General features: G+C 32.2%; 1 long non-coding RNA gene across 1 annotated transcript; it reads left to right on the forward strand.

The window, feature by feature from the left end:
• Positions 1 to 8504: 8504 nt before the first annotated feature.
• LOC114171563 lies at positions 8505 to 8833 on the forward strand. Its single transcript, XR_003601584.1, has 2 exons — positions 8505 to 8713; positions 8802 to 8833. It is a non-coding gene; the product is annotated as an uncharacterized LOC114171563 (long non-coding RNA).
• Positions 8834 to 10977: the final 2144 nt, after the last annotated feature.

A 10977-nucleotide genomic window follows, 5' to 3' on the forward strand; every position in this document is an offset into this window, starting at 1 on the left:
GTGCTTCTCGCTTAAGCGAGATACTATGTAATATGAGCAAGAATATCAACATCTGTTTGGATATTGTTTGACTTTGATGTTGGTAGTTTTATAATTATGTTTGATTGGCTAGCATCTAAACATGAGACTGAGATGTGTTAAATAATTCAAGGTGAATTAGTTATGAATTGTGGTAGTGTATGTATGCATTGAAGTAGGGATTGTCTTGGTAGTTATCCCGACGCTCTAATAATAATTCAAATTCTCAATTAGAGAGGAATGAGGTATATGGTGGGAGGATCAGGAGGTCCTAGCCTTGGGGTTTTTCCTTGTCCAAAGGTGTTAACAGACTAACCTTGTATGTGGTAGAGTTTCCCTCTTAATCCATCACTATGTAGAGCATGAGATGCGACTACAAGTGCAAAACTGCCTAGATCTGACCTTAATGCATGTATCTAGATTAGTTGAGTCGTAGTTTATATATATATATATATATATATATATATATATGTATGTATGTATGTAAGTATGTGAATATCTACTTGTCTATAGTTGTTATATGTCAATATTATATAGATTGAGATAATTCTTTGAAAGTCATTAGCTTACCCTTCTTATGTGTTTCTATCTTATGTTACTTGTCTTCCTTTAATGATCACCTATTTTGTGGGAGCAACGATGGTTGTGGTTTTAGAGGCACCTCAGGAGGATGAGGATCCATCTATTAGATTAGAGGGAGGTCTGTCGGTGGGAAGATCTTGTAAGTGGTTAGTCTGTGTTTAGAGTTAGAAGCGTTTGATTTGTATAATTGATATATTTATATACTCCTATCATTTGTAAGATTGTATATACTTTATACATTGGTTTATCTGTTTTGAATCTCTAAGGTGAAACATCTTATTTTATTAGTTTTAATATGCTAAAATTAGGATGTTACAAACAATCACTACAAAAAAAAGATATATAGCATTGGTCATTTTATGGAGGTTAAAAAGACCTCCACAAATAAAGATCATATGGATAGATTATGATAGATTTTATAAAAGCTGATAATATAGGGGATTATTTTTTCTTTTAGGAGGTTTATGACCTCCGCAGATTGCAACACATTCTTCTTTGATTAATTCACGTGTTCCCTCCCAAATCAGAAAAGTAATGAATCTTTCCCTTTCACTCGAAAACCTAAGTTCAGAGTGCCAATCGATTTCGCTCCGCGATTAAGCCATGTCGTAGCCTCCGTTGCAGCGATCTTCATCGTGCCAGCTCCGCCGCGCTGTCTCCGTCGCGTCAGCTCTATCGCGCCAGCTCCGTCCCACGGTCTTCGTCGCGCCAACTCCGTCAAAAACCTAAGTTCAGAGTGCCAATCGATTCCGCTCCGTGATTAAGCCATGTCGTAGCCTCCGTTGCAGCGATCTTCGTCGCGCTAGCTCCGTCGCACCAGTTCCGTCGCGCCAGCTCCGTCTCGAGGTCTTCGTCGCGCCAGCTCCGTCTTGTGGTCTTTTGAGAGGAAATGGTGTGGGTCCTTTTGAATGTGCTTTTCTTCTTCTCCCCCATTTCTCTCGTATTTGTATTTCTACTTTGTACTCTATGTACATGTTTCTGTAAATAGAAAAAAAAAAAAGATGCTCGTGCAATTATATTGGGTATGGAATCTTCAATAATACAATCACACTAATCATCATTTTTCACAATAGGCATTATTGTCACTTGGTAATGGTTTGAGTTGGACCCTTTTTTCTTGATTTTGTCTAATCCAATGGGAGCCGATTAGAAATGGCTTACTCATTAGTCGGCGAATTGGTGCTCATAGTCCAAATATTGCTTGATTTTTAGGACTTTTCTTTATATATTATACACACACACATAGAACAAAACTTCGGTAATTTTTCTAGTTGGTTTTAGTGTTTTTTAATAAGAATTGGTGAACTAATCCAAATTCTATCTCTATCAGTAAGATTAATCCAGTCCACTCCTGATCAACTTGGTTATCCACAGTACTGTTTCGAAGTAATAATGACTATGATATTTTAATGGGTTATTTAATTTTTAGTGTTATCTGTTGTAATAAGTGCCCAGTGGTGGAAAAAGTAATTGTTAATTAATTTGAGACTCTTGTGAAAGTTTGCTTGAATTGGTATAAAATGTAATCAATTGTTGATCTATTTGCATTGCATACTATTCCCTTCAAATGTTTTGGGTTTATAGGCCTAAAAATGTTGTGTAAACAATCCCAGAGCTTTTCATGTGTCATGCATCTAACAAGTGAATAAATTTTGTTCTGGTTGCAACACTTTGTGAGTGAAGACTTCCCCCTCCATTCCTTCTTTTAATTTGATGTTCCATGATAGATTCTTTTCTCCCATTAAGTTCTTGAAACTGAAATTAAAAAAATAGGTGACGTAGACAAAAGGGATGAAATTTATTATTCACGTAAGTTTTTCTGTCAATTCTTAACATTGTAACATATATGTTACATCTAAGGATGGCAAAACAATTCATTTATCCATCATCCATTTGGTCCATCCACCAGTCAATACATCTATTACCAAGATATAAAATAAATGAGTTAGATCAAGTCCATCCATTTAATTTCACAGATGAGTAATGACGTACTCATTATTTTGGTCCTCCTATCAATATTTATTTAACGTATCATAGTTAATCCAATTAGTGTTTCTGTTAGGTTCATTAAGATAACTAAGAAAGAACACAAACCAAAAAGACGTAGACTTACAACAACTTTTGCATACAAAAGGAAGGTATTTTTTTTCACACAGGGTATTCCCTGTTTACACAACCAAAGGCTCCCCGTTTCAAAAAGCTCCCCCAACACCTCCCTAAAGGCAACTATATATAGACTTCTTGAGAAAGACTCCCTTCCCTTCCACCAAAACAACTAACTGCATAACTAGTATTTTAAAATTTCATTCTATAATACACATTCCACTTTCTCTCATTATTTCCTAGCCTAACAGTTTCATAATTAAATCTTCTTAAATGTAAGTTTCCAAAACATTTAGAAACACACATTTTAAAATTTAATTTACAAAATTTATTTTTGAAAGTTAAGCAAAATATATTTTGAAAAAAAAAATAAAAATATTATCTATATCCAGATTGGATATCCATCTACCAAAAAACATGTTAGTGGTTGGATCAGATTTTTAATGAATCAATATTATATTTAAGTATGATAATTAATATTTATTTTATATTTATTATGTTAAAAATCTATTTAAATAGTTTACCTATGTTCTAACTTGTATAAGATCTAGAGAAGAAGTTAAACAATGGAAAAAAAGAAGCATTTTCTTTGAACTTTCGTATTGGGAGTCTAATTTGTTACGCCATAATTTAGATTTCATGCATATTGAAAAAAATGTATTTGACAATTTGGTATATACTTTGTTAAATGAAAAGCCTAAATCCAAAGACAATGTAAATGCTAGGAAAGATTTAAAGGAAATGGGCATAAGAGAGGATCTTTGGCCAGATGATAATGGAAGATATCACCTTGCTTTGTTTTCACTAACTCGTGATACCAAAAAGTTGTTTCTCAAAACTTTGAAAAATGTTATAGTACCGGATGGTTACTCAAGTAACATTTCTAGATGTGTTGATGAGGTGCAACAAAAAATATTCGGGCTAAAAAGTCACGATTGCCATATTATTATGGAGCAACTACTACCTCTGACAATACGTAATTTGTTACCAAACCATGTCACTGCAACCTTGGTGGAGTTTTGTTCATTTTTTAAAGTCCTTTGTAGTAAAAGTTTAAATCCACAAGAACTTGAAATGCTTCAAGATCGCATTGTGCTAACACTTTGCCACTTAGAGATGTTATTCCCACCTTCATTCTTCACAGTTATGGTTCATTTAACTGATCATCTGGTAGAGGAAGCAAAACTTAGAGGTCCAGTTCATTATCGATATATGTATCCTATAGAAAGGTAATGCTTAGTACTTTTAGATTAAGGTATCATTATCATAAATATCCAAGTTGTTTACTCTAATTATTTCTCATTATTATAGGGAATTAGGTCATTTAAAGACCTTTGTACGAAACAAGGCAAAACCAGAAGGTTCTATAGCTTAGGGATACTTAGCTAAAGAGTCTCTTACCTTTTGTTCTAGATACATTGAAGATATAGAGACAAGGTTCAATAGACCAAGACGTGTTTGTGATAAAATAGGTGATAATGAGCCTTTTCTGTCATCTATCTTCCCACAAGGTGGGAAGCCAGTAGGAGGTTCCTCGAATTTTACTTTAACTCAGATGCAAAAACTACAAGCCCATCGATATGTGCTTTTAAATTGTGCAATAGTCATACCATTTGTTGAGTGAGTAATCTACATTAAGTGTGTGATTTGTATTTAAACTAATTAAATTATATTAGTCATGTTGTTTGATTATATATGTAGTGAATTTAGACAACTAATAAAAAGAAGTTCAAGGGGAAGGCGACCTTCAACCACTGAGATTGAAACTAGAGTGTTTAAAGAGTTTGTTGATAAGTTTCAAAGGCGGGTGGGTTATCAAATAGTACACTTTCTATTATTTACTATATTTTCTTTCAATTATGGTTAACATAACTTCTTTATTTAGATTATGAATCCAGAAACAACAAATACAATGTCTAATGACTTAAAGTTTCTAGCACAAGGTCCATTGTAAAATGCTAACAGATTTACTGCGTACAACATCAATGGGTTTAAATTTTGAACATTGACTCGAGATGAGGGATTGAGAACACAAAATAGTGGTGTGTTTTTAACATCTAATACAGCTTGTGTATCAAGCAGTGTTGTCAGGAACTTACGACAAGCAGACTTATCCTATTATGGAAAGTTGGAGGATATCATTAAGCTTATTTATTATGGTCAATTCAAAGTTGTTCTTTTCAAGTGTAAGTGGGCAGATATTACACAAGAAAGAGGATATAAAAAGGATCAATGGAATTTTAATTATGTTAACTTTGATAGACTAATTCATATTGGAGATCGTGAAGAACATGAACCTTATATTTTGGCATTTCAAGCACAAATGGTATATTATGTAGATGATGTGGTCAATAAAGGATGGAGTGTTGTTGTGCATTTAAAGCCAAGAGATTTGTATGAAATGGGAGAAATAGTAGAAGAGGTATATGAAAATGAGCCATACCAAGATCAAGAGCTAGAGAAATTTTATAATAATGACAATGAATATGTGCAATTGGCTACAAACCATTTAGATGATAGTATCCCTGACTCAAATGTATGAGTTGAAAAAACAATTAGTAATAAATTTTTTCTTAAAGGTAATGCTCTTTTATATTTAAAGTTATTTTCAATGCATGTATACTTGACTCATGTTTGATTTCTTAATGTTATTTTCTTAAGGTGATTATATGTTGCTTCCTCTTGTCAATTTCAGGTTAGGAAGGACATATATAAAGAACCTATAATAAAAAGTGTACTCTTTATTCTCTGGTTCTCTTTCTTCTCTAGTTCTCTTTCTTCTCTGGTTCTCTTCACAGGTAATAACTTATATACAGTTTCTTGCACTTCATTAGCTTCTAGAAAAGTATAAAAAATCCTCATTTTTTTTTTCATCTGTTAGGTCTGACCTTGTTGGAAATCAAAAGTGCTTTGAATGATACTACCAATTGTTCTGATCTAAGAGCACTGTAACTGAAATGGTTCACTCCTAAGGAAGTATTTATTAATTTCCTATAAATTGTAGTGCTTTTATGTTATCCATCATGATTTGATGTTTGATATTCATGAAAGTAGCAGCATTCACAAAATCTAAGCATATCGTGTTTTGATGAGTTTGTGTTACTTACATATAAGTACCTCAATTATTCGTTTCTTACATATAAGTTTTCACGGTACAAACACAACATTAGTTAACACTAATAGAAAAAGACATCTTATGAACACAACATTTTCTTCACAGTCCTTCACAACTCTAAAACTAAGTCTGCAATGCACATTAAGAAAAAATGAGTCAGGGAAGAAGAAGCAATACACAGAACTGAAACTGAAAATAGACATGCTGTAAATGATTTTCTCTGTTATAGTCATGTGGTACTTTCATCAAGTGAATCATCAAATTCTATAATTAAATTGGAATGCATAGATATAAGAGTTGTGAAAAGTTGTTGCATGCTTACAATCTGCATCCGTTTTGATCCAGTACTCCCTGTTGGCAGATGAATCTTCTTCCTCTAGATGCACCAAATCATTTTTGTTGTAGCCTCAATCATTGAGTATTTTCTTCTTCTTCATGTTCTTGTGGTGTTTAGCAGATTTTTGTGCAACTGTAGAACTTTCGAGGTGAACTTTCTTTCGGAACATATGGAGAATCTAGAAATGACCATAAATAAATAAAATATTTAGAATAAGCATGGAGCATTCTTTTTTTCAGCTTTTCTTTCATCAGGTTCATGGCAGATTTGTCCAGTTCCTTCTTAGTTCTTTTTTCCTCCTTTTCACATTTTGCACTGAAATTCTCCTCAGTTGATTTGCTTCTTTGAAACAACTCCCCAAGTGAAGTCATGTGTTCTTTCTTTGCTGCAGTAGTTGTTTCAGACAGTTCAATAGCTGTTCCAAAGAGATATCCCTAGAGTGGACAAATTGCAACACCATTTCCATTTGGTTCTGCACCTTCTATTAGCTTTCCACTGAGTGTTATTATGCTGACATGGCTGCTTCTCCCAGTGCTGACATAGCTACTTGAGGGGTAACTTTTTCCAATAAATATATGTAGCCATAACTATTGTAACTCATTAATCATATTTTTTTAACACAATCAGCCAAATTAAATTCTAATTTATAGTGTATAATCATTTACTTCATTCACAACTCATGGTTCCTAGTATGCACACACCTCTTATAAATAACATTGAACCCTTAATTGTTTGAAACATTACATTGAGTAAAGTAAACTAGTTGATAAGTGTTGAGGCTCTCTCTTAATGGATTAGACTTTTAATTTAGACTCTTCTTTTGTAATTAGTTTCTGTATTGAGAGTTGGAGCGTAGAAAAAGCTATCCATAAATTGGATTAAGGTGCAAAATCAATAAGAGAAAGGTAAGTTAAGTTATCAAAGAGAAAAAGACTATCACCGCATCAATGTTGATGAAGTGAAATAGTCATGAAGGTCAATGTTAGAATTATGACTTTGAAGTAAAATGAACATCCAATGGACTAAAATTTTGGATTTGACTCTGGTTAAGTCTTTAAAAAATCATTAGTAAATAAAACATTAAGCAAAGAGATATTGAGTGTTGATTTATGTGAAGAAGTAAAGGGAGAAATCATACAGTATAAGAAAAAACCAAGGAAATAGCAAAAAGAGGTCCTTCAAAGCCTTCTTGCAACCCAATGGCAGATGCAAGAGCAGTGACAGTAGCTGAATGAGATGATGGCATTCCACCAGACCCAACTAATTGCTTAAGATCCCATCTTCTTTCCTTAAACCTGCATACCTAAGAAACCTTAAGACTTTTATGCTATCTCATCTTCTGTTACTTTATCTTGAAAAGTACTTTATAATACCTTGAGTTCTTAAACAACAACAGCTACAACTAAATGTTAGATTCAAAGTTTGTGCCTAAATTTTGTTTAATTCTGATTTGTAATTTATGCGTTCTTTTTATTTGGTGCAGTATGGATTTTCATAAACAGGAATCACAAGTTAGTGAGTTCTCATTAATATGAAATTGAAGGAGCAACATTTGGCAGTCACTTCTGAGAAGGTAATTAAGTTTCAATAAACCATGATTCTTTAAGGAATTGGTACAGTTCTCCCTATGCATTCTTTATATCTAGTTTTCATTGTTATTCACTTTTGGTTTCTCATAAATATATGTAGCCATGCTAAAGGTGAAGCATTTCTGAAATCCACAAAAATCATCACTTCAGCCTCCAGCTAATTCTTTACCATCAACAAATCCTGCACCAACAAATGAAACCTCATCACACACTTCAATGAGCACTACACCACCAATAGATTCCTCATTGCCCACTGAGAACTCACAACAACCCGAAACATCTACAAAACATGTTCAACGTGAATCTTCATCATATTGGACTATTCATGCAATAGGTATATGTCATTTATTTTTACACGACCATAATTTTTAAAATTTTACTTATGGTTAAGTAAGTTGTTTTATGGTTAAAGACTTAGAAGGAGTTATCAAGAAAATTAAGGTGAAGGTCAGAGAAGTAAATAACTTACCTCGTGTGGAACACATCATTGTGGAGTTTGATGAGTTAGGCATGGCAATTGGTGAAGGACAAGGCGTGCTTGCAGGATATTGTGGTACATTGGCAATTGATTGTAATTTGTTTCCAATTAATTTTGAAAGATGGTCTGGGAAAACAGGCATGTCTGACACTTACTTCTTGGAATGCTTTAAGGAAATATTATAGGTATATCTTTATGCATGTTTGACCTTATATCTTTTGTAAATGTTACATTTACTCAAATGTTTACACACTAACTATGTCTTCTTTTTTTAAAAGCCTCGATTTTGTTTTAAGACTGGTGAAGCTAGTGCACAACGGTATTGCAAACTAACTCTTGGTAGGAAGTGGGCTGCACATAGGCATAATTTATGGAATGAGTTCTATGATCCAACGAAAAGCAAAAATGAAATCATAAGTAATGTGCCAAATGGTATAGACAGAACTCAATGGACTCATTTTGTTACTTATCGTCTAAAACCGGAAACATTGGTACAAGTTACATTATTTTGAATGTTGTGAATTGTTTGTGTATATATTTTTGTATTGTTGTGTGAACTTACAATTTTTTTGTTCATAGGAGATTTGTAAAAAAAAATAGAGAAAATCGCATAAAGCAAGTAATTCCTCATACTGGTGGTTCGAAACCTATGTCAAGAAGAAGACATGTGATGGTAATGATATTAGTTAACATGACACTTTACTATTTTTTAACTTTTACCATTTAACTTAACTTCTCTTTTATTTAGTGTTTGGAAACTGGACAGCTACCTAGTCGGGGAAAGTTATACATTGATACTCATAAAAGAAAGGATGGATCATTTGTAAATGATGCGACAAAGGCTATATCGGTTAGTTGTACCATAATATGATATTTTCGTGCATTTTCCTTCAATGTTTAGAGTTTTCACTACATATTGTTGTATGCCTATAGGAACAAATTGAAGTGAGTTTGACTCAAAGCACTAATGATGAATCAGAGGTTTCCCCTAATGATGTTGTTGGTAGAGTGTTAGGCTCAGAGCATTCTGGGAGGGTGCGATGCATGGGTTTTGGAGCAGCTCCTACTAACTCATTAGAAATACAAGATTTCGACTTTCAGATTTAAGCATTGCTTCATCTAGTGCTGCCACATCATCAACATCTTCTGATCAGTGGCAACAAAAGTACACTAATTTAGAATCCCAAATTCAAACCACCTTGGGTGCACTAAAAGACTACATGATAATGAAGGAAGGAAAGATCCCTAATGAATTAACTGCCTTCTTTGATCCTCAACCACAAGTAAGTTATGTCCAACCTTTGGAAACTAATTATCTTGGTACTTATTTGTGATGTTATTTTTGATACAAGAATTATACTGTATCGGTGTGAGTTAATCATCGATACCAAATAATCATGATTTTTGTGCAGGTCAATGATCTAGTAATAAACTATTTTAGTATATGCATGTTGATTTCATGATTTGAGGTTGACGTCCTTCTTGCAGCTAATATTTATCTTTTATAATTTCAGCAAACCGGTGATGCAAATGAGCCTGAGTCTTCTATAGGTACAAGAGGATCATTTGGTAGTAGCAACATTTAGGGTGTTGATGATGTTTTTTAGGATGAAACTATTTTAGTGTATTATGAACTTTGAGTAAGTATGGATTAAGTTGTAATTGTTTCAATTTAAATTGCTTTTATGTTAATATGTTGATTTTGAGAATCAAAAGTTCTAATGATATATATTTGAGCACTTTGGTTGAAGTATTTGATTGAAGTTTACAAAAAATATTGTTGATGTAAAAATATAAGTACCTCAAATGATGACATACGTTGTCAAGTATAGTAGGAAATTCTAATTACAAACAAAATATTGTTTTTTATGAGATTTGAATAACGCAAGAAAAATACAGTAATAAATCCACAAATTAAATAATACAAACGAAACAAGTTCAAACTTTTACAATATAATCCTCGAATTGAGGAGGGTATTAACCCTCACAAAAAAAAATGAAAAATAGGAATTTTGGAATCAAATAGGTTTATAAAAATAAAGGAGGTTTTAAACCTCCACAAAATAATAGTCATGAATAGGAGAGGTTATAACCCTCCATTAAAAAACTTTCACAATATAAACATGGTACCAGGGGTGGTAGAAAACCTCCAAAAATAACTTGTGGAAAACCTATTTGTGGAGGTTTGAAAAACTCCTGCAAATTATTTGGAGGATAAAAATTCCCGCTAAACGAAATTAAAACCTCCACAATTTAGCTTTTTTTAGTGAATGTAACGTTTTTAAACAATTTATTGTCTTTGATAAATTAATTCACTGTATAATATTATTTTAATAAAATGACACTAACACGGTAAAAAGTTAATTAAATATAAAATAATTTGAAAACTAATTATAATTAATTATTTTAGTGACTCAATTAAAAATTCTTTTATAAACTAAAAATTATCATTATGTAAAATAATTATTGTTAATAAAAGTTCATAGATATTATAGTTTTAGTAATTAGTGATCATAAATATTTTTTATTTAGAGATAGTTTATTTTTCAATTTTTAGTTAAGATATAATTAGAAACCATCTTTTAGTCATTTTTAATTTATTTTAGAAATTGAATTTTCGTTAGTAAAAATAGTAAAATTGAAAATTATTTTTTTAATTTTTAATTAATTTTGTTGTCTCTATTTTCTAGATTTAGATACTGAATTTATAGAATCTAAATTTTGTAAAATTATAAATAAATTTTCTTTTGTCTCA

The sequence above is a fragment of the Vigna unguiculata genome, chromosome 2 (assembly GCF_004118075.2).
Source record: "Vigna unguiculata cultivar IT97K-499-35 chromosome 2, ASM411807v1, whole genome shotgun sequence".
Classification (NCBI taxonomy): Eukaryota; Viridiplantae; Streptophyta; class Magnoliopsida; order Fabales; family Fabaceae; genus Vigna; species Vigna unguiculata.